This window comes from Chiloscyllium plagiosum, unplaced genomic scaffold (assembly GCF_037043375.1).
Source record: "Chiloscyllium plagiosum isolate Xiang-an unplaced genomic scaffold, Cpla_swu_hap1 HiC_scaffold_6, whole genome shotgun sequence".
NCBI classification, from domain to species: Eukaryota; Metazoa; Chordata; class Chondrichthyes; order Orectolobiformes; family Hemiscylliidae; genus Chiloscyllium; species Chiloscyllium plagiosum.
Genome location: NW_028270144.1, coordinates 15,050,005 through 15,075,388, shown reverse-complemented (window position 1 = coordinate 15,075,388; position 25,384 = coordinate 15,050,005). Strand labels below are relative to the sequence as shown.

Here is a 25,384-nt window from a genome sequence, read left to right as displayed (position 1 = left end):
CTAATTTTTTGGCCGTACTTTTCTCTTCATTGCAACCTTTCAAACATTCCATAACAACACCAAGACACATGCCATCCTGACCACACATAGTTTACTCAAAATTCTGGAACTCCCTTGTTATGGAGTAGGTCAGACCACTCAAAACATTCTTAAGCAGGCAACCCTAGACCTAACTTTTGCAATTTGTTTCGGTAAGTGTACAGTGAAAATTATTTGGAGTAGGATAGCTAGGTTGACTACTTGATTTTAAAATAGACAAAAGATTTATTCACAAAATTACACAATGAAACACCAAGAACAGAATAAAGAACCCCTACTGAACTCAACCTACCCAGCTAGACTTAATTAAGCTGTTCAGAATATACACAACAGTCCCAATAAGCAAACTCCCTTTAGAAACCAGTATAAATGGAACACATGCTTACAGGTTGAAGTTGAAGGCAGAAAAGAGAGAGAGGTTCCACACAGCTCCTGTTGAACTTCCTAGTTCAACACTGAACTAAAAACAGTTCAGCTCAGCTAGCTAGAGAGTTAACCACTCCCCTCTCTTTCTACAGGTCACTTTTAAAGCATGACCATTTTGGCCTGAAGTCTCATCTGTTTGGCCTAAACAAAAGGCCTCTCAAAATCCTTTTCATCTCTGTACCAAATGAGACTGATTGGAGTCCGGCACGGTTTATTGCCCCTCTGAAAAAATCTAGGACAAAGCCTCTTTGAGCCCAGGAACAGCTTTTTTAAAAAAAGGGACTAGCTTTGTGACACCTCTTCCATTAAAAAAAAACATCAATACCAAAAGATGGCTTCATTTTTAACCCTTCAAAACCCCGGTTCGTAGTCTGAACAAACATATTCACTATACTAACTCTAAACATGCAAACATGTACAACCATATGCAAATTCAGTCCATGACACACCACCGCCGAATGCCTCTGTATCTCATTCGAGTCTCGATAACACATCGGCAATTACGTTGTCGTGACCTGCCACCTGTACAATTGTCAAATTGAATGGCTGCAACAACAAACTCCATCTAAACAGTCTGACATTTTTGTCCTTAAATTTTTCCACAAATGTCATTGGGTTGTAATCAGTGTATACGATTGTCTCAGATGCATTGCTGGTAATACAAACACTGAAATATTGTAATACTAACGCCAAGCTTAAAGTCTCTTTCTCCACCATTGAATATTTCTGTTGATGAATGTTCAACTTCCTCGAAAAATACCCAATGGGTCTTTCTAGTCCCTCATCATCCTCACTGAGCACCGCACTGACACCCACATCACTGACATCGACAGGCACCTTGAAAGGCTTTGTGTAATCCAGTGTGGCTAATACTGGGGCAATGGTTAACACAGTGTTAAGGCTGTCAAATGCCTTTTGACAGTCCACTGTCCACTGAAACTTATTGTCCTTTTTTAACAATTCGGTGAGTGGAGCAGCCACACTGCTGAAATTCGGCACAAACTTTCAGTAAAATCCACTCAACCCCAGGAACCATAGTACTGCTTTTTTCGTCAACGGTGTAGGAAAATTCCCAATTACTTTTCGCTTTTGCATCCCGTGGGGTCATTTGTCCAGATCCAATAACATGGCCCAGGTAGGTGACTTGGGCTTTGGCAAGTTCACTTTTAGCTATGTTTATCACCAAGCCTGCCTTCCAAAATCAATCGAACAAGTCTGATAAATGCTGTAAATGTTCCTTCCATGAGTGACTAAAAATCACTACGTCATCAATGTACACTGCACAATTGGGTAATCCGGCAGTGACCTTATTAGTCAGTCTCTGAAATGTGGCTCGAGCGTTTTGCATACCAAATGGCATGACTTTGAACCGATATAGTCCATTTGGCGTTACGAAAGCGAAAATTGCCTTTGCTCTCTCTGACAGAGGTACTGGCCAGTAGCCTCTAAGCAAGTCCAACTTAGAAATGTAAGCTGCTTATCCCACCTTTTCAACACAGTCCTCCAACCATGGAATTGGATATGCATCAGTCTTTGTAATGGCATTGACTTTGCGATAGTCCACATATAACTGTTGGGTACCATCTGACTTTGGCACCATGACTATGGGTGAGCTCCAGTCACTGTAACTCACTTTGATTATGCCATCTTGGAGCATGCGCTCTATTTCCTTCTGAACCTGTGCCAACTTTAGAGGGTTATTCCTATAAGGATGTTGTTTAATCGGAACAGCATCTCCTATATCGACATCATGCACAATTAGGTTAGTAATTCACAGTTTATTTCCACATATCTCCCCATGTGATAGTAATAACTCTTTCAGGTCATTTCGATTTTCTTGTGATGGTAACACAATAATTTATCCCAATTTTTGACAACTTCCTCATTGTCCAATTTGATTTGAGGAATGTCCAATACAGAATCCTCTGAACTTGGTTCTTCCTTCTGTGCTGTAATCATTAACACCTTCTCCTCTTGCTTTCCGTCCCTGTCAAAATACCTTTTGAGCATAGTCACATGACACACTCTGTGAGATTTCTTACTGTCTGGAGTTCTTATCAAGTTGTTCACCTGACTCAATTTCCTCTCAATTTGATACGGTCCACTAAACCTTGCTTTTAAAGGCTCACCTGTGACTGGAAATAACACCAATACCTTATCCCCAATTGCAAAATTGTGAATTTGTGAATTCTGATTTGCTTCTTATTTCATTGTATGCTGTGATATGTTTAAATGCTGTCTAGCCGACTCTCCAGCTCTATTTAATTGTTCCCTAAAATTTGGGGTCCAAATGGGTGGTCTCTGAATTCTGACTTATTAATTTCTCCTTAATTAATTTTAATGGTTCCCTTACTTCATGCCCAAAAATTAATTCAAACGGACTGAATTTGGTCAATTCATTCGGTGCATCTCTGATCGCATAAAGTACAAACGGAATTCCCTTATCCCAATCATCTGGATAATCCTGACCATAAGCCTTCAACATGGTCTTCAGTGTTTGATGCCATCTCTTTAGCACTCCCTGCGATTCCGAATGGTACATAGAAGATTTCAATTGCTTTATTCCCAAGTTGTCTATAACTTCCTTCAATAGTTTGGATATGAAGTTTGATCCTTGATCTGACTGAATCTCTACTGGAAGTCTGTATCTCGTAAAAAAATTAAGTATTTCTTCTACAACCCTTTCAGCTGTAATGTTGCGTAATGGGATTGCCTCTGGAAATCTAGTCGACACATCCATTATTGTTAATAAATGCTTATTCCCACTTTTTGTTTGAGGTAGGGGACCTACACAATCAATCAAGATTCTCGTGAAAGGTTCCTCAAATGCTGGAATAGATATTAAAGGTGCATGTTTTATTACTGCCTGTGGTTTTCCGATTAGCTGACATGTATGACACGTCTGGCAAAATTCAATTACATCCTTGTGTGGTCCAAGCCAGTAAAAATGTCTTTGTATTTTAGCTTGTGTTTTCCTCAGCCCTAAATGACCTCTAAGTGGTAGCACATGCGCCACTCGCAGCACCTCCTTTCTATACTGTACTGGCAAAATCATTTGATGAATTTCTGCCCATTTCTCATCTGCATTGAATGTGTGACGGTCTCCATTTCCTCATTGAGACACCTATTTGTTAAGTAATAACACACAGGAATGCATTCACTTTCTTTCTTTGTAAATGCCTTTTGAAAAAACTGGTTTAACTCCTCATCTTTCTGCTGTAATTCAATCAGCTTAGCAGAGCAAAAGATACTTGCATGTTTACCTAGTTGTTCCTGTTCTGTCACACACATTTGATCAAAGAATGTTTCGACTAACTCTATGTATGCTTTCTTATCTGTGCCTTTTGATCTCTCCTGCTTCTGCTTGTGCCTCTGTGATCTTGTGATCACACATTCAGGGAAAATTCCTGGATAAACATTCTCCAGGTCTTCAGTTGCCTGCGTCTCCATTGGAATTTCAACTAGAGTAGGCAGCACGCCTACCAGCAAATCGGTTATATCATATGCAAGGACAAATTGTATTCCTGGAGATGAGAGTTGTCCATAACCCTACCACAAATTCTCCATTCCTCTCTGGACTCTCTAGCCTCACTTTACATAATTGAGCACTTTTTTACTCAGCATGAATTCCTGTTACCAGTACCTTCTCTGGCAATAGACTCTCAGGAGTACATATCTCCTCATCTTTCAGCATTACAGACTGAGAGGATCCTGTGTCCCTTAATATTGTAACCTCTTTACCTATTACTCCTGGCCTATGTGAATAAACTTTACCTTTTCATGTATATTTTTTAAGCAGACCTGGCACGTCCTCCTTAATCAACCTCTGATCATCTTGTACACTCTGAGGCAATTGTCTAATGTCCCTTGTGCTTTTTGTTACTAGTCCAAAAAAACTTCCAGGCTTGTCTGGTTTTCCTACATCTACCTTTCTCCTAGCCCACCAACACTGTGTAATAAAGTGGGCCACACAAAATCAATGAAAACACCGGAGTTTTTTAAGTTCTTTGTCCCCCTCAAGGGTTTCTTTTTTACCCTTTGATAAATTATCCTTATGATCCTCACTGAGATCTACCTTTCCCTTTCCACATGAGGATTTCTCCTTGCCTCCAATTTCTATCCCTCATGGACTGTTTTATGGACCAGCTCATAATCATCAGCCACTTCAGCTGCTAACCTTGTTGTTTAACTCTCTGCTCTTCCACATGAATTTGCATTATTTCAGGCAGTGAATTTTTGAATCCTTCCAAAATAATTACCTCTCTAAGGGCAATATAGGTTTGCATGATTTTTAAAGCTCTTATCCATCTATTGAAATTATTCTGTTTGTTCCTTTCAAACTCAAGATATGTTTGACCCGAGTCCCTCCTTAGATTCCTGAAACATTGTCTATAGGCTTCTGGTACAAGCTCATATGCACATAAAATGTTTTTTTTCATTTCCTCATACTCCCCAGACACCTCCTCTGATAGGGATGCGAATACCTCATTAGGTCTACCTACAAGTTTAATTTGGATCAACAAAGCTCATATTTCCACTGGCCGTTGCATTTGTTTAGCCACCTTTTCAAATGAGATGAGAAAGACTTCCACTTCCTTCTCATCAAATCTACGTAATGCTTGAACACACTTAAACAGTTTCTCACTGGGCTTCTGCCTACCAGGGGCTTGCTCATCCTCATTCTCTTCCTCATTAAGCCTACCCTCAGGTTTTATCTCCAGCCTTTTAAGCTGACTTTCTTTTTCAAGTGTCAGTTTTTGAAGTTCAAAAACTCTCTTTTTCTTTCTCTGCTCTCTCATTTTCACTCTCTTTTGCTGCTTTCTCTTTTTCTCTCTTTTGCTGCTCTCTCTTTCTCCCTCTCTTCTATTTCTAATCGTAACTCAAACTATTTAATTTCTGCTGCCCTTTCCTTATCTCTCACCTCTAACTCAAGCTGCTTCATCTGGGATCAAATTCTTGCCATCTCTGTACTTTCTGATGGTTTCTTCAGCAAGTTTAAATGCTGAACTACTGCTCCTTACAGAAGCAGGCAGTTCCAATTCTAGCTTCTCTGCTAATTCTTGCAACTGAATCATATTCAGTTCTTGCGAAATTTCCAAAGTCACTGCATCCACATCCAGAAAACTTTTGGCGACTGAAAGAGCCATTACTATCCCAAGCTTTGTCTACTCAACCAAACCAACACTTGAAATAAAGACACTAGCGCCCACCACTCGCAGTTTAAATTCCTGCAAAGAGCCCCCAGTCTGTTATGGACCAGGCCAGACCACTCAAAACATTCTTAAGCAGACAGCCCTAGACCTAAGTTTGCAATTTGTTTCGGTAAGTGTACAGGGAAAATTACCCAGAGTAAAATAGCTAGGTTAACTACTAGATTTTGAAACAGACAAAAACATTTATTCACAAAATTACACAATGAAACACAAAGAACAGAATAAAGAACGCATACAGAACTCAACCTAACCAGCTTGACTTAATTATGCTGTTCCGAATACATACAACAGTCCCAATAAGCAAATTCCTTTTAACACCCAGTATAAATGGAACACATGCTTACAGGTTGAAGTTGAAAGGCAGAAAAGAAAGAGAGTTTCCACATAGCTCCCAGTTAAACTTCCCAGTTCAAGACTGAACTAAAAGCTACTCAGCTCAGCTCAGCTCAGCTAGACAGCTGACCACTCCCGTCTCTTTATACAGGTCACTTCTAAAGCATGACCACTTTGGCCTGAAGTCTCATCTGTTTGCATATAAACAAAAGGCCTCTCAAAATCCTTTTCATCTCTGTACCAAACCAGACTAATTGGAGTCCTGCCTGGTTTATTGCCCCTCCGAAAGAAATCAAGGGCAAAGTCTCCTTGAGCCAAGGAACAGCTTTTAGAAAAAAAGGGAGTAGCTTTGTGACACCCTATCTTAGAGCACCGAAACATTTACTGCCTGGACTGTCACAGTCCAGGATGACAGCTCAGCCGCACCCTTTCAAGGGCTAGTAAGAGTGTACAATAAGCTCTGGCCTTGACTATGTTGCCAACATTCTTTAAATAACTACAAAAAGGCAGCAAATATAAAGCTGATGTCAAATAACATCAATCTCTAATAACAGTTGTGGCCACTAGAGGGCCACATTGGATAACATAGCTGAAGCTGCAGTCTTGCTTCCAACGCTTTAAGAACATGGTAACTGAACAGGAAAAAATGACAGGTGCACCCTCTTGTCCCGTGAAAGAGAAAGATTACCTCCTGAGGACAATAGCTACCATTCACCCCATAGAGCTATTCCATCATCAGCCACAGTTTTACTTTTTTATTAGTAAGTCTCCATTCATTCTAAACTAACTTCACTTAGCAAGTATGCAAATCTCTCAACTTTGCACACTCCAATTGTTTCTCTGTTTGTTTTGTTCTGGAAGAATGTACTCATTTACACAGACCTCATTTAGTTATTGTTTTCCTAGGCTAGTTTGGATTTTACATTGCTCTAGTTCAGGAACCCATTTTAGCCGGATGATTCATCCCGTATTGACTTTATAGTTACTACCACAATATGATGATTCATTCATGTAGAGGAAATATATTAATTAATATGACCACTTTCTGCGTGGGAACGTTCTGTCGTTATACAAATGAGTTCATATTGTCGTTTGGCATCTTGAATGGAATTACTAAGCAGACCAGGAATGCACACAACTTGCCCAGAAGAAAATTAACACCAAAATGCAGGGAGTGATGCCATCCAATTAACAATCCTGTCTAATCAATGACAATCCCATCAATCTATCCTAAGTCATGAAAGTAATCTTAAGATGATAAGTGGCAAGTAACTGATTGGATCAACATAAAAAAACATTTGTCAAGGACTGGGAATTCTGCAGTGAGTAACCCACCCCAGTCTCCCCAAATCCAGCTGACTGTCTACAAGACACAAATCCAGAATGTGATGAGTATTATCTGACAATGAATGTGATTCAACCAGCATGTCAGAGGTTCAACAGCATCCAAAAAGAAGCAACCAACTTGATTGGCACACCATTGAAATTATTTACTCCCTTCACCACTGGCACCCAGCAGCTGAGGCATGTTGAATGTGTGAGATGTGCTGCAGCAACTTGCCAAGCTTCTTTTAACAACACTTTCCAAATATTTAAGCTCCAATAACAAGATAGATAGGAAAGCAGCTGTGTAGTGCCTGTAAAATTCCCTACCATGCTGTGCACCATCCTAACTTGGAATTACAGCACTGTTACTTCAATGTCAATTGGTCAAAATTCTGCACATCCTTCCTAACAGTACTTTTGGTATGCTTACATCAGATTGACTGCAGTAATTAAGGAATGTTCTTCACCTTTTGAAGAGTAATTAGGTATGGGCAATAATTGTTAATATTGCTAGCGATTCTTCCAAAGCAATTTTTATTATTATTTACTTGTGGGATTGGGCTTCACTGGCTGGCCAGCATTTAATGCCCGTCCCTCGTTGCCCTTGAGAAGGTGGTGATGAGCTGCCTTCTTGAACTGCTGCAGTCCATGTGCTGTAGGTACCCCCATAATGTCCTGAGTGAGGGAATTCCAGGATTTTGACCCAGTGGCAATGAAGGAACAGTGATATATTTCCAAGACCTGATGGCGAGTAGCTTGCAGATGATGGTGTGCCCATGTATCTACTGCTCTTGCCCTTCCAGATGGAAGTGATCATGGGTTTGGAAGTATAAGGATTGTGGATAAAGTTCTTAAGTACATCTTGTAGATTGCGCACACTGCTGCCACTGAACATTGGGGTGGAGGGAATGGATGCTTGTGGATGTGGTGTCAAACAAGAAGGCTTCTTTGTACTGGATGGTGTCAAGCTTCTTGAGTGTTGTTCAGGCAAGTGGGGACTATTCCATCACACTTGTGCCTGGTCAACGGCAGACAAGTTATGGGGAGTCAGGAGGTGAATTACTCGCTACAGTATTCCTTGGCTCTGACCTGCTCTTGCCACCAATATGTTTATATGGTGAGTTGTTGATAGTGGGGCATTGAGTGATGGTAACCCCATTGAATGTCAAGGGGCAGTGGTTAGATTGTCCTTTATTGGAGATTGTCATTGTGTGGTACGAATTTCACGTGCCACTTGTCAGTCCAAGTCTGGGTATTGTCCAAGTCTTGTTGCATTTGATAATGGACTGCTTCAGCATCTGAGGAGTCATGAACATCATCATTGATGAAGCAGCTCACTGGTTCCCCTGCAGACCAGTCTAACAACCCTGTCCTGGCATTAGTTTGGGTTTGCAGAGAAATTCCATCCTGGGTCTCAGTCTCCTATAGTCTGTAATTAGTTGTTCGAACATTGTCTGCCTTTTTGAAGTAATTTACTGAAGTTAGTTTAGAAATGTTGACGGGAACAACCTTGCTGTACTTCAATGGAGTGAAAGGGAATGGAGATAAACTTTCACAATGATGTCAAAAATTGTTTTTACAAGCAATCAACGAAGTGCTTTCTGACATTGCAACGGCACCTTATTTGGCTGCAAAGTGATTTTGTTCATGGTAAAAAGCAGCAATATAAATGCAAGACTTTTCTTTCTTTTGAAGTGTTGTCACATCTGTAATATAAAAAATCTCAGCAGCCTCTTAGTGAACAAGAAACTCCCAAAAAAAGCAATGAAGTAAACGACCATGTCAGCTCACCTAGGTCTTGGTTGAAGCATGAATATTGGTCGGGTCACTGCAGGGAACTCCTTTGTTGTTCACTGAATTCTGTCACGGATCTTTCATTTTCATCTGAGAAGGCAGAATAGGCCTCATTTTAATATTTCTCCTGAAAGTTCCTGAAACATCTCCAAAGGTGTACTGTCCCTCAGTATATCAGGTCAGGAAGTGTTGGGTTGTTCTGCGCAAGGTGTGCTACCCTCGCTCGTGGACTCAAGTTCCAAAATTCTCTTGATTCTGAAAATGTCCTTTAGAATTAGAATTACGTTTATTGTTATGTGTACTCAAGTACAGAAGTACAGGAGTACACTGAAAAGTTTACAATGTATCGCCTCAGTACCTTAGTCCAAGTCTTAGATTAAAAAAAAGAGAAATAAAGAAGTAACAAGTTACATTGATTAATGGTATAAATTAGAAAAAGTATGAAATAAAGTTAAATGGATTAACATTGCAGTCATAATGCATAGGAAAACTAGAAAGGTGACATTTTAATTTGAGAAAGAAGGGAAACAGAAAGCAGGTATTTGTAAGTCAATTAATTTAAATATCTGTCAATGGGAAAATGTCAGTATTCATTTTTAAAGATATAATAGTGGGCTATTTATAAAATCATCACACATTCAGGTAGAAGCAACTTGGTTTTGTGAAAGGAAAGTTGTGTTTGTCAAATTGTTTAGTATCTTCGAGGGGGTAACAAGCAGAGTGGATAAAGGGGAACCAGTATTGTATGCAGCGTTATTTTAGTGTTATATTTTTACACAATTGTATTTGGATTACCAAAGAACATTCAATAAGATGTCACATAAAAGGTTACTACACAAGGTATGAGCTCATGCTGTTGGGAGTAATATATTAGCGTAAAAAGAGGAATGCCTAACTTATAGGAATCAAAGACTTATGTATGAATTAATCATTTTCAGGTTGGCAAACTATAACTAATGAAATATCACAAAGACTGGTGCCCAACTATTTATGGTCTATATCGATGACTTGGTTGAAGGGACCAACTGTATTGTAGAAAAACATGCTGACAATAAATACAAAAGTAACAAATGCAATTTGTTTGGAGGATATGGAGTCTACAAAGAATGGATAAGTGAGTAGTCAAAAGAAAAATCAAATGGAGTAAAGTGTGGGAAAGTGTGAGCTTATCCACTTTGAGAGAAGAAACAGAAAACTAAATATTATTAAATGGTGTGAGACTCCTGCAATACAGAGGGACACTGGTGCTCTAATACATGAATCACAAACAGCTAGCATGCGAGAACAGAAAGTAATTAGGAAGGTAAATGAAATATAGTTTGGTTACTTTACTTAAGGAGGGATATACTAACATTGGAGTTCAGAGATGGTTCACTTGGTTGATTCCTCTGATGAAGGAGTTGTCTTATGGGAAAGACTGTGTAGGTTGAATCTATACCCATTGAGGAATAGATGATTTTATTGAAACGTAAGATCCTCAGGACTTGACAGAGTGGCTGCTGAGAGAATATTTCCACTTATGGGGCATCTAGAATATTGAACACAGTTTAAAAATAAGGGATTTTTCTTTTAAGACAGAGATAAGAAAGAATTTCTTCCCTCTGAGGGTTGGTCACCCTTGGAATTCTCAAACCAGAGCGCAGTTGATGCTGTGTTGTTTAATGTTTTAAGGGTTGAATTGGACAAATCTTTGATCACCCTGAAGGTCTACCAGGAATATGTTGAGGTCATAAGCAAATCAATCATACTTTTAGTGAATGGTAGAACAGGCTTCATGTGCTAAATAGCCTACATCCACACCTATTCTTCATGATCTTATAGTTTTGTAGAATTTCTAAGGTACCAGTAATAATCTTCAAATGTCCACCCATGCGGTGCAATCAAGTTGAATTTCTCTCATTGGGGCTAATATTAGCAGCAATGCTCAAGTCTGCAACTCTGTGATTTTAACCTCAGAACTGAGTTCACATAATTTCCAACTCTGCACTCTCACTGGGATTAAGCTCCATTCAATCATTCTGATTTTTAAACTGTACAAATCACCTTGGGTGAAACCCAGAAATGGTAGAGTGACACAAGCAAGAGATCTGAAACCTGATTGGTTTGGTTCTCAAGTGCAATGGACAATAACATTTCTTATTACATTTTTCTTACTTTTTCATACCTTTTGTATAAAATGTTTCAGGAGAGCTCCATTATCACCAGGGAAGCAATTGGAACAGATCCTGCAGATGCTGGAAAAGCTGACAGGTACATGTTTGGGGAAATGATTCATTAAGTAGTTGTAACAGATCTTTGTTCATATTTGATAAAATGCTTGAAAGCTGAGATTAAACATCAGCAATTATAGAAATGGGAGAAATCCCAAAGCTCAATTATAAAATCTTCAGTAAGCTCCACAAAACTTCTACAATATCATTTTTAAATTCCATGGAGTATACTTTCATGTGCTGATGAAATTCAGATCGGAATGTTTAAGAACCGACTCCAATTTGGCAAATCTAGGGATTTGTATCTGCCCATCTCACTGATATGTGACTTGAGAAGATCTTCGTGGCTGTCACTTTTAGTATCTGTTTCCAAGACAGTATTTTTGTCTTAATCCTCAGTTGGGAAGAGAAAAAAAACTTGTAGTGACTCCAAACACCTATTTAACATTATCTGGTAAATCATTTGACCAGTTCTCCAATAAACAGCAAATTCTACTAGTTGATTCATGGTTAATAGGGTAAGTTCACTGGCTGGTTCTGCAATAATCATACAATCCATTGGATGGTTCAGTAAAGTTTTCCAGTTTTACCTTATAGTGTAAATGTAAGCAGGTTACTGTGGCTGAGGTTGGGGTGTTGGTGTTTCTTCGGTAAAAACAATGACTGCAGATGCTGGAAACCAGATTCTGGATTAGAGTGGTGCTGGAAAAGCACAGTAGTTCACACCGATCCGCCGAAGCGCAACCCACCCCTACATTTACCCCTTACCTAATACTACAGGCAATTTAGCATGGCCAATTCACCTAACCTGCACATTTTTGTTTGGACTGTGGGAGGAAACCAGAGCACCCGGAGGAAATCCACGCAGACACGGGGAGAATGTGCAAACTCCACACAGTCAGTCGCCTGAGGCGGGAATTGTACCCGGGTCTCTGGCGCTGTGAGGCATCAGTGCTAACCACTGTGCCACCGTGCCACCCAAGATGCTCCTTGGTTTGCCTGAAACCTGCCAGTCTTCTAGCATAAAGCGTTGACCTTGCTTGAGTGTTGCAGACTGGCATAGTGCTGAGAGATGTACTAAAGTTTGGGGCAGTTGTCTCTTTACACCATACTGCTAAGCACTCAATCTCTTTCCTGTCGTTTGAGATCTGACCTACAATGGAGTTGTCACCGGTAAACATGTAAATGGAGTTGAGGTGTAATTTGGCCACACAGTCATGAGTGTATAAGGAGTACAGTAGGCAGCTGAGTACGCAATCTTGCCGGGGACTCGTATTGAGGATTATTGAGGAGGTATTGTCGCCTATCTTACTGATTGTGGTCAGCAGGTCAGGAAGTCAAGGATCCAGTTGCAGAGGGGTAAGCAGAGTCCTCGGTCTTTGAGTTTGGAGATAGGTTTGGTTGGAATTATGCAACTATGGATTATGGATTATGAAAATTGCAACTTTAAATGTTTTTTTCTTTCAAAGGTTAATAGTCAGTCAGGAGATTGGAAAAGTTTTAGACACAAGTAAAAGATGACTTAAAAGAAAGGAAAAATTAGAGTACAAAAGAAAACTAGCAAAATATAAAGACAGACAATAAAAGCTCCTACAAATATATAAAGAAACAAAATAATGACAACGGTGAACATTTGTCCCTTAGAGGCTGATAGGGGAATTAGTAATGGGAATCATGGAAATAGCACAAGTTATGAACACGTATTTTGTATCCTTCTTGTTATGCCCAGTTTATACACATGATGATATTACAAACTTACTGCTTTATTTTTTTGAACAAGTTAACACAGAATGTTTTCAGAAGCTGCAGCATATCATGTGGCTTTTGGCAGTCTCAGCTCCCGACAGACCTAAACATTTCACAAAAACCTAAACAAACATAGATAATCTATCCATTTATGAAATTCATGCCTATTCTGAAAGATGTACCAACATACAACATTCCAGGAGATCTATCTTTCTGCTTCACCATGGACAACAGAGAAGTTAAATCTCAATAGGTGTTATATAAAAATGCGAAGAGAGAGGAGTGAAAGGACTGGGCGATGTTGGAGAGAATAAAATATTTATGCACTCGGGAAAAGGAGGTTAAATATGTCCCATTTCCTCTCATCACTTTTTGTGGACTTTGGAGTTCAGAGAGAAAATTGGTTCTAATTAAACTTAATGAGGAAGCACCAGTTCTTTGTAACTTTAATCAGCTCCTGATTCTTTCAGGTGAGCAGGTGGAGCGCCCAAACATTACTCCAGAGGGGAAAAAATTGAGCTAATCCTTAAGTATGTATTGCAAGACATCAACAAACACTGCAGTATGTGTAGGCATTTTGGCAGAGGTTTTCTCTCACTTTCTTTCTGGATAGATTTTTCACACTGAAATGGTCATTCTTAACCATCTGTTTTATAAATTTACAGAACTGCATTTTATGGTTTCACCTGAAAGGCAGGCAGCACCTTCAAATATTTTGAGTGAGTTTCTCTGGCAATTTGAAGGATATAAGGAAAGAAAAGATGAGCTACAGAATCATTGTGACCTTTTATTGGATTTTCCCTAGCCTGTAGGATCAGGATGGGACTTTCAATCACTGGTCTCACCCCTAAACGACCTGAAGTCTTTTCTCTGGAGCTGGGGTCATAGGAACTCACAACTTTCAGAAGGTTGTAGCTAGCAACTAGGAGCCCATCATTGAATATGCAGGTAGAGAAGGTCCTTCAATATACATTAGAGATCATTCAGAGCCCTGAAAACCGGGTTGTGTACATCAAAGACCATAGCAGAGTCCAAGGGCTGAGTAGATGAGACAGAATACAAGACGGAGAGCACACAACTCCTTCCATCTGATGCCATTCCCACCCATGCCTTGGGTCAGCAGTCATGGACAGCAAGACAATGCAGGGAACACAGAAAGCAGGATAGTGGGGAGGTGGTAATGGGCAGGACTCTAGATTGTGTCTCTCTTTGTCTCTCCATCTCCTCCAAAAATTGTCTGGGAGAGAGATTTTGACTGAGGGTAATGTGGTGGTAGCTCCATAGTTTTGACCCCTTTTTGACACTTATCCAATAACTCCTAGACAACACTGCACACTCATACCACCTTTAATCATGCCAATATTCATAAGTTGAAAACAGACATTTCTGGTTAATATGCAGAGTTTATCATTGGGCTGAAGGCCCTCGTAGTGCAGTGGTAGTATCCCTGCCCCTTGAATGGGAGGCCCAGGTTGAAGTCCCACTTGCTTCAAAGATGTGGATTAAGATCTCTGAACAGATTGGTTTGAAAAATAGATTAATAAAAAAGATTAAAATATCATTGGGTTGATCTCACTAGTAAAATCAGACAACTTAAATCGTTAAAAGTAGGTGAGATAATTTGCACAAGAGAACTGAGGAACTTGAATTCTGAAGAAATAGCAAAAATTGACAATGAAGAAAACAAGTTAGGAGAAACTTTTAAAGGTGAGTATGATTCTCAGGATACAAAATGCCTGTAGCAATTGCTTTTCTGTTGTTTACTGTTTCAATAATTAGGACAGTCTAAGACCTGAAAGTTCAAACCCAGACACTGGTGGTTGAGGAAGCTTTGGGATGATGGGAAGTGTGTCTGCATTTCACACATCCCTGAAAAGCTAATGTTCCTTTTGTACCTGTTAAGACGCCACTTGTGTAAGCTTTGCCTGGGTTCAGCAAGAACATTGCTCCTGACATTGCTCTTGTTCCTAATTAAAATCATCTTCATGCTCATTTTGATATTGCTTGCAAGTTTCTTCATAGTCCCTCTCAGCTCTTCTGTCCATATTTATTGTATCGCTCTTAATTACCAAGATTCATAACTCTTTTTGCATCTTCGTTTTATTCTTTTAGTTCTATGTTATTTCTTATCTCTGTTGTCCATGGCTGATTTCATCCTGGTAGGTAGAGATTTTGTCAATTAGAGATATAAATTGCTTTTATATGACATTAAATTATTGTTTGAACATTTCCCATTGACCTTCTGTCGTTTTACCCATTGTCAGATTTTTTCAATTAACTGTGAACAGTCTCTGACTCATCTTATTGAAGTTTATATAAAGCTAGGATCTTTATAGATGTTTCACATTTCTCCCTTTCAAATGTGACCTTGATAATGTTCCTACAATGTTAGACTGTTAACTAAACCTAGTTTATTATCATCACTAAAGCTAATAGCTTCCTCATTTGTCCTTGCCTAAGTCCAAGGCATGTTGTGTTTTTTAAAAATAGTTTATCACTGCAAGGTCTAGTGAGTATCTCACTCTGTCTTACCAAATTCATCTAATTAAGAACCTATCCCATCCCATGATGTCTTTCAATTCCACCCCATCATACCACACCCATTCCCAGTTTAAGTCACCACTCAGTGGATATCCAGCATACCTTGCACCTGTATCATCTTCAATGCTGGTGTGTTTGCAGATAATCCTGACATTTTCCCTAGACATGGCAGAGAGGGGGAAATTGGAGCCCTCCTATGTGGGCAGGTCCCTGGAGGATCTGCTGGACAGGATAGGGGTGATAAAGGGCTGATGAAGAGCTTATGCTCGAAACATCGACTCTCCTGCTCCTCAGATGCTGCCTGACCTGCTGTGCTTTTCCAGCGCCACACCTTTTGGCTCTGATCTCCAGCATCTGCAGTCCTCACTTTCTCCCAGGATGGGGCTGATAGGTGAAGGCCACGATACCAGAACATGTCGGGCTGGTTCGGGTTTGCCACCCAGGTTGCAGCCATATGGAGGAATGCACAGCACTATGTGAAGAACATCAATGACCCCTCTGCTCCAACTGCGTAACTGCCCATCACCTCCCCTCCAGTACCTCACAATCAGTCTGTCGCTGCTACTTTGCCTATCTCCCACAAAGACTTGTGTTCTACTACTTCCTCTATTGTCTACTGGCATAGATTTTTAAAAAAACATTATTCATGCGAAATTGGTATCACTGGCTGGGCCAGCATTTATTGCCTGTCGCTACGTGAGAAGGTAGTGTTGAGCTGCCTCCTTCAATTGCTACATTTGGTGTAGGTAGGCCCACAATGCGCTTAGGGATGGAATTCCAGGATCTTAATCAGCGACAGTGAGGGGGGTCAGGATAGTGAGCAGCTTGGAGGGGAACTTGCAGGTGATGGTGTTTCAAAGCACCTTCTGCACTTGTCCCTCCAGACGGAAGTCGTCATGGATTTGGAAGGTGCTGTCTAAGGAGCCTTTGTGAATTTCTGCAGTGGATATTGTTACTGCTACTGAGCATCAATGGTGGAGAGTGTGAATATTTGTGAACGTGGTGCCAATCAAGCAGACTGCTTTACTTCTGCCTCGGAAGACTTCAACCCCAGGACATCAATGTGGACTTCACCAGTTTCCTCATTTCCCTTCCCTATCTTACCCCACTTCCAAACTTCCAGCTCAGCACCATCCTCATGACCTGTCCTACCTGCCAATCTTCCTTCCCATCTATCTGCTCCATTCTCCCCTCTGACCTGTCACCTTCATCCCCACCCCCATCCACCTATTGTACTCCTTGCTACCTTCTCCCCAGCCCCACCCCCCTCCCATTTATCTCTCCACCCTGGAGGCTTCCTGCCTTCATTTCTGATGAAGGAATTTTGCCCAAAACGTCGATTTTCCTGCTCCTTGGATGCTACCTGATCTGCTGTGCTTTTCCAGCACCACTCTAATCTAGACTCTGATTTCCTGCATTTGCAGTCCTCACCTTTGTCCTGAATGGTGTCAACATTTCCGAGTAATGTTGGAGCTGTACTCATCCAGGCAAATGGGAATGAATACACCTGACTTGTACCATGTAGATGGTGGACATGCTTTGGAGAGTCAGGAGTTGAGTTACCCATAGCGGGCTTACAAGCTTTGACCTGTTCTTGTAACCACAATATTTATATATTCAGTTCAGTTTCTTGTCAATGATAGCCCTCAAGATAGTATGAGATTCCATGTTGGTAATGTCATCAAGTGTCAAGGAGCTATGGTTAGATTCCTTCTTGTTGGAGATGGCCATTACCAGCACTTGTGTGATGCAAAAGTTATTTACCACTTATCAACTTGACCTTGAACATTTTCAGAGAAACAATAAAATCTCTACAGTGTGGAAACAGGCTATTTGGCCCAACAAGTCCACACTGACCTTCTGAACAGCATCCCAACCAGACTAAACTCCCTACTCTATCTCTGTACCATTGCATTTTCCATGGCTAATCCATCTAAAAGTCCTCGGACACTATGGGCAATTTAGCATGGCCAATCCACCTAACCTGCACATTTTTGGACTGCAGGACGAAACTGGAGCATCCGGATCAAACTCACGCAGAAATGGGGAGAATATGCAATTTGCCTGAGGGTGAAATTGAACCTGGGTTCTAAGTCTTGCTGCATTTGGACATGGACTATGGGTAGAACCCAAACTAAATGGCAGTGAGCAGGTTATTGCTAAACAAGAGTTGTTTGATGGCGCTGTTGATGACTCTTTCTATTACTTTACTGATGATTGAGACTAGTTTTGAGACAGTAATTGGCTGGATTGGATTTGCCCTGTCTTTTCGTTACAGGACACGTCTGGACAAGTTTCCACATTGTCAGATTTATGCCAGTGTTGTAACTGTACTGGAACAGCTTGGCTAGAGGAGCAGCAAGTTCTGGAGCAAAAGTCTTCAGTATTACTGCCGGAATGTTGTCAGGTCCATATCTTTGCAGATCCCTGTCTTTGCAACAATCCAGTGCCTTCATTTCTTAATATCACAAGGAGTGAATTAAATTGGCTGAAGACTGGTATCTGTGAGGCTGGGGATGTCTGAAAGAAGCTGAAATGAATCATACACTCAGCATTTCTGGCTGAAAACTGTTGTAAATGCTTCAGTTTATATTTTGGGATCTTGTGGGGACCCTATCATAGCAGATGGGGATGTTTGTGGAGCCTCCTCCTCAATTAGTTGTTTAATTGTCCATCGTCATTCATGACTGGATGTGGCAGGATTACAGAGCTTAGAATGTTGCTTGTGGAATTGCTTAGTTCCATCTATCATTTGCTGTATATGCTATTTGACACATAGGTAGTCCTGTTCACTCCTGGTACTTTTCCTGAATTCTTTGTTTCACCAGGATTGACCTCCAAGATGATGGTAGTGATAGGGTGAGGATATGCCAGGCCATAAGGCAGCAGAATGTGTTGCACTACAATTCTACTGTTGCTGACGGTCCACAATGCCTCATTGATGCCCAGTCTTGAGTTGATAGATGCTTTACCACTCAGAACAGTGATAGTGCCACGCAACATAAAGTAAGGTTTCTCATGCAAAGTCGGGACTTTGTCTCCACAAAGATTGTGTGGTGGTCGCTCTTACTGATACTGTCTAGGAGTTTAAAATATGGTTCATCAAGAAATGAACACTGAACTTACAAACAATGGTAATGGAACAAATACTTGAGAGGAAACTAGTGAAGATTGACATGGGTGGTGTTAAATTGGAATAAAAGGATGTGTGTCGATATGTGGTGGCTGGAAAAGCACAGCAGGTCAGGAAGCATCCGAGGAGCAGGAGAATCGACTTTTCAGGCATAATCCCTTCATCAGGAATGAAGAAAACTCAAGAAAATCTGTAACCTGGAAAAAGCTCATTATCATTCCTGATGAAGGGCTTATGCCCGAAACATCAATTCTCCTGCTCCTTGGATGCTGCCTGACCTGCTGTGCTTTTCCAGCAACACACTCTCGACTCTGATCTCCATCATCTGCAGTTCTCATAAGTAGATGTGTGTTTACTTAAGAAAAATAAGAATACCAAATGGCAGATGCAGTATGGAAGTCACAAGTAGAGATATCTGGAAGTTTTGTGAAGATGAAGAATGTGTCAATGACAAGAAAACTCAAGAAAACCTGTAACCTGGAAAAAGCTCATTACTCATTATATTCGATCCACTTTCCTTCAGCCCTCAGAGAGCAGGACAATAAAGATCTTAGAAAGAAAAAATAGACTTTTTAAATATGGATGATGCTAAGATACATGTTAATAATCACATACAGATGATAGACAATTCAGAGATACTTGAAATTGAAGGAAGATAAACTCTTAAAAAGCAACATCAAAAAAAAACTTCAGTATGTTGGCCATTCGATCAGAGTTGAAAGTCTACGGAGATCTCAGAGTAAAGTGAAAGACTGCAGAGAGAGGAGTCGAGCTCAGTGTAGTGGAATGACTGACATCACAGAGCAGCTACAGTTGAGTTACTGTGAATATGAGACAATGAATCAAGACAGGTGAGCATGGCACGCCATGACAACAGATCGCTTGGTAGAAATAGCCACAAGTACAAGTTAACAATTAAAATCTATCACATTTTGCATTTCAGTCAGAATGATGTGATAAATGATGGCCTTCATAGCAAGAGAACTTTGAATATTGTGTGCAGTTTGCTCTCCTTATCTGAGGAAGGATTTTCTTACTATGGAGGAGGTGCGGCGCAAGCTTACCAGCCTGGGATGACAGTACTGACTATTGAGAGGTTCAGTTGGTTAGGAATCTCAGAAATCCATAAAATTCTAACAGGACTAGACAGGATAGATTCAGGAAGGATGTTCCTGATGACAGGGTAGTCCACAACCAGGGTTCACAATCTAAGGATAAGGGGTAAACCAATTAGGGCTGAGATGAGGAGAAATTTCTTCACCCAGAGAGTGGTGAACCTATGGAACTCACTACCAGAAAAAGCAATTGATTCCAAAACATTGCATGATTTCAAAAATTAGTTAGGTTTAACACTGGGGGCTAAAAGGATTAAGGGATATCATGGGAAAGGCAGGAACAGGTGATTGAGTTAATTTATTAGCCATGATCATAATGAACAGTGGAGCAAGCTCGAAGAGCTGAATGGTCTACTCCTGCTCCTATTTTCTGTTTCTGTGACTCAGTCAAGACAATATTTGTTCATTTAGTATTCCATCTAATCAGAGAAAGGTATTTTAACTAACTTTGCTTTTAATCCAATATTTTTGAACATTTATTGTCGGTATTTGAATGATTGACATGACACCCTCTCCAACTAACTCAGATGTGGTTGTGGTTTATACCAATGACACCACTGGGAAAATCATTGAAGGAGTATTGTGAATCATGTTATATGGTGAGAACAAGATTTATTGAGTTTTGAAGCAGATTTTTGTGGAAAAGTGAACAAAAATTGGCTTGCTGTAGGTTATGGTTGGAGTTTTGCAGTAAATATGAGCATAGGTTGAATGTTATGCCACAAAACTAATCTATTACCTGAAATGAGGTGCAATATTTCAGCCTTTTTCATTTAAAAATGTGTTACACAGTCAATTATTTACTTCTCTACAAGTCCATGAAAGGATGAAATAATTTTAGTCTACACTTTCTTCCTTTTGATACTCTCAGCCTAATTGTAAAAGTGAACATGAGATGGAGTATGGTGCAATTTGAAGGAATAGTTGGTATCTGTGACGTTTACAGTAAGAAGTATCTATGCCATCTCCTTCTCATCCTAATGGTTCCTGTTCCTCAGGTGATCCTTTGGTATGCAATTAGAAAAGAACGTGCAGAAGATCATTTGGGACAGAAAGTCAGCCACTCCTGATAGGATTTTGTGTTGGCAGATTAAATGAACAGAATGTAGTGGTGAATAAATCATTTCTTGAGGTAAGCGGATGATTGCAGAGTACGTAAACCCACACTCTACACATTATCACTTGCATGCCCCTCTTAGGTATGTACTACAAACTGTCAACCTGCCAATTGCAGGGTTAACACCTTATCTCAAAGTAAAAAAAAATCACACAACACCAGGTTACAGTCCAACAGGTTTAATCGGAAGCACTAGCTTTTGGAGCGACGATCCTTCATCAGGTGGTTATGGAGGACACAAAAGGAGGAGCTCCAAAAACTAGTGCTTCCAGTTAAACCTGTTGGACTATAACATGGTGTTGTGTGATTTTTAACTTTGTCCACCCCAGTCCAACACCGGTATCTCCAAAATATGACCTTATCTCAAGTTTTGTTAGTGCCTGCAGATCTGTGGATTATAGCTAAAGAGTAGGATTAGACTAGGAGGGATATTAAAGGGTAGAGGAGTGAACAGCAACTAAACTGAGTCTATTACATTCAAGACATGTCAATTATAGTTGCAACTTTGGATTTCCCCAAAGGTCATTATGGTGTTTCTGTGAATAATTCAAACAGAATAAACAAATGATCTCATTCTTTGTTCCGCAGGGCTGCACCCATCTGAAGAGGAGGCACCTTCACAGAAATGTCTTGTTGGTCTTGTGCATGTTGAGAGCAATGCATGATCTACCTAAGTGATGCATTTTATTGATTGCAAGGCATTCACGGTCAGTTGTCTGTGCTGCAGATGACTTTTAAAGAAAATGTTTAGATCATGCATCAGACCAGGATGCTTACAGATACAGACAACCTATTGACTAGTCCCTGGGCTGTGGTTTAAAATCTGATGCTGCCAAATTGACAGTAAAGGAGGGGAGGCAGGTTTGATGAGGGATTGGACAAAAATAGATAAAGAGAGGTTACTTAAACACTGACAGTCCTCAAAGGAGAAAAACAGCTGGTCCTGGTGGAATTCATGCTAGGCTTTTGAGAGATGTAAGAATGGGAAATTTGCAGGTCTAAATCTTTCAATCCTTCCTTAATATGGAAGGTGCTTAAAGGATTGGTGGATTGCAAATATTACACAGTTGTTTAAAAAAAGCATTGAAATAAAGAGAAGTTACAGCTCAATATCGTATAACCATTGCTGGGGAAACACTTATTCAGTACTTTATTAGATTAGATTAGATTACTTACATTGTGGGAACAGACCCTTCAGCCCAACAAGTCCACACCGACCCTCCGAAGAGCAATCCACCCAGACCCATTCCCCTACACCTAACACTATGGGCAATTTAGCATGGCCAATTCACTTAACGTGCACATTTTTGGACTGTGGGAGGAAACCAGAGCACCTGGAGGAAACCCACACAGACACGGGGAGAATGTGCAAACTCCACACAGACAGCCTGAGGCGGGAATTGAACCCGGGCTCTGGCGCTATGAGGCAGCAATGCTAACCACTGAGCCACCGTGTCTAAATTATTTGACACTTGGGAAATTATGCACTAATAAATAAAAGTTATCAACAAGTTGTTAAAGTGAAAGTGGGGAGGTGATAGCTTCGTGGTACCTTTGCTGGCCTGTTAACCCAGAGACCCAGGTAATGTTAGGGGGACCTGGGTTCAAATCCTGTCACAGCAGATAGGTGGAATTTGAATGAAATAAAATTCTTGAGCTGAGAGTCTAATGATGACCATGAAACTATTCAGAAAAATCCATCTGGTTTGCTAATGTCCTTTAGGGTAGAAAACGGCCATCCTTATCTGGTCAGGCCTACATGTGACTCCAGACCCACAGCAATGTGGTTGACTCTTAATTTCCCTCTGGGCAATAGATGCTGGCCTAACCAGTGACACTCTTATCTCCTGAGCGAATTTTTCAAAAATGTTTCACTCGTTTGATTAAGTTCTTGAAGTCATGGAGAGGATTGATGAGGTTAGTCAGGTTAGTGTTGTGGATATGGGCTTTCAAAAAAGGTGTTTTGTAAGAAGCACCTATTAGAATTGTTAGCTAATTAAAAGATATAGGATTAAAATGAAATCTTATATCAATAAGTAAAAAAAACTGTGCGACAAAAGCAGAAAGTAGTGGTGGTGTGTTTTTCAGACTAGATAGAAGTATCCAGGTACTAGTATTTGGAGCATTACACTTTTGATACATATTTATGACCTGGTCTTGGATATTTAGGACTTACTTCAAAGACTACAGATGACCTAATCATGGAAATGACAAGAATAGCAATATACTGCAGGGCCCAGTGAAATGGAAAGCCCAACAACAGATAAAAGTCAATGCAGAGGAGTGTGAAGTGATTTGGGTGACCTCATCTTGTGACATCATGAATGTGGTTCTGCTGACAATTCCCATTCATGATATCACTGTGGTACAACCTCAGTATGTCACAGTGGAGCAAACTGCACCCAAAATCTCTCTTATCAAACTACCTCAATCTAGAAATCCTAAAACATACAAGTAAACGAAACGTTACAAGGAAAGGTAAGTCCAAATCTTTCTTTCATTATCTAGAATAATGGGACAATTCACTTCCAGAAATTTAGGAAGTCAAAACAATGCACTGAGAAAATCATACCATTATCAAGCAGAGTTAACATGGTTTTACAAAGGGAAGTCACATTTGATAAATTTATTAGAGGGTTACGCAGTAAAATTTGTCAGGTAGATAAAGGGGAAATAATAGATGAAGTATACTTGAATTTTCAAAAGGCTTTTGTTTCGGTGCCATGAGATTACACCAAATTAAAGCTCATGGAATTGTAGGTAACATGGAGCAATGGATAGAGGATTGGTTAATGAAAAGGAAGCAAGAATTGAGGGCAAATAGTACATTTTCAAGTCAGCAATATGGGAGTGGAGCGGCAAATGGAATGTCACAAGAATCAGCTGGCCCTTGGCTATTTATAATCAATGTTAATAATTCAGATTCAGTACCATTTGTATCCCTGCTAATGTTTGCTGATAATACAAATCTAAGTGGACAAGTAAGCTCTGAGGAGGACACAGGCTCCAAAAACACATATCTTGGTGAAGCGAGAGGACAACAAGGTGAAGGATGGATTATAATGTGGAAAAATAGGGGGCTATTTACTTCGGTAGTAAGAGTAGAAAAGCAGAAAGTTTATTTTTAAAGTGTGTGAAACTAGTAGTTTCATTTGGAATCTACTAGCCCTAGTGGACTGGGCAGGAAGACTAAAAGGTTGTATATTTTAAGAACAGTAGCAGTGGTTTAATGAGATTCTTAATTGCTCCTGATTAAAGTATATTATAGAAAGGAAGAAATATTTTAAGAGGGAGGAAAAAAATAACATCCATTGGTAAGCAAGGAAGTTAAAGGTAATGTAAAGACAAAACTAAGGCATACCATATTATCAAAGGCGAATAGCAGATGTGGCATAGTCACTAAATCAATGTTTTGCTTCAGTTTTCAAGGTGGTGGACACTAACAGCTAGTTACAAGTAGTGTAGACATTATAGCAAGGGAGGAACTTAGAACAATCATCATCACTAGAGAAAAATTACTGCGCAAACTCAGAGATTGAAGGCGGAAAGGTCTCCAAGCCCTGTTGACCATATATCTTAAGGTCTTAATGAAAGTGGCAACTGAGATAATAGAACCATCAATTGTAATTTTCTAAAATTCCATGGATGAAAGGTTCTACTGGATTAGAAAAATAGCAGTATAACACCCTTAGCCAACAAGGGAGGGAGACAGAAAATATGAAATAACAGACCAGTTAATTTAGTATATCATTGAGAAATTATTAGAATCAGCCACGATTGTATTAAGTGGTGGAGATAAGAAATAGTAAACAAAGGACATTATTAGTGAAATCATTTTGTAGGTTCCTTAACAGTAGTTACGGGCAATTTGACCCCCTAAACTGCTGGCCATATAGCCATTGGAAATCTCTATGCACTTCCATTTCTGAAAGTCACTGTCACACACAAACCTCAGAGGTCTACACAGCAGCAAAAACAATTACAGGATATGTTGGTTTTAGATAGAACAAAATAAAACTTAATAATTATTAAACAAAGAATAATGGAAGATTGTTTGAAAGCAAAAGTACTCCAATAATAGTATGGACCATTTTAGTCTTTAACGTTAGAAAAATCAAAGATAGCCTGCAGGATGTATTGATAGAGTATATTCAGGACTATTCTTACTACAATAAATTCTGAAACTAACCAGGAAGCAGGCTAAGTTAGACTTGTCAATATGAAATGAGAAGGATTATTAATGACCTCATAGGAAAGCAAAGGCAATGGTAGCACAGTTTGAATGTGAAAAATATAGGTGTAAAATTAGAGCCTTAAGTTTAAAGCCAATTAAAATGGTGCAAAGACAGAGTTGGCAAAAGTGGTTTGGGAAGAAAGGTGAAAAGGCAGGA

General features: G+C 39.9%; 1 long non-coding RNA gene across 3 annotated transcripts in view; it reads left to right on the top strand.

The window, feature by feature from the left end:
* LOC148149714 (uncharacterized) overlaps nt 1-25,384 on the top strand; it is a 282,534-nt gene that overhangs the window by 239,344 nt on the left and 17,806 nt on the right. Inside the window, exons 4-6 of one of the 3 annotated variants that reach the window (XR_015757395.1) lie at nt 11,317-11,381; nt 20,875-21,008; nt 21,582-21,700. This is a non-coding gene — a long non-coding RNA (uncharacterized LOC148149714). Of the gene's footprint in view, nt 1-11,316; nt 11,382-20,874; nt 21,009-21,581; nt 23,021-25,384 lie in introns of those variants that run through there. The other 2 variants (XR_015757393.1, XR_015757394.1) reach the window with 2 other exon arrangements.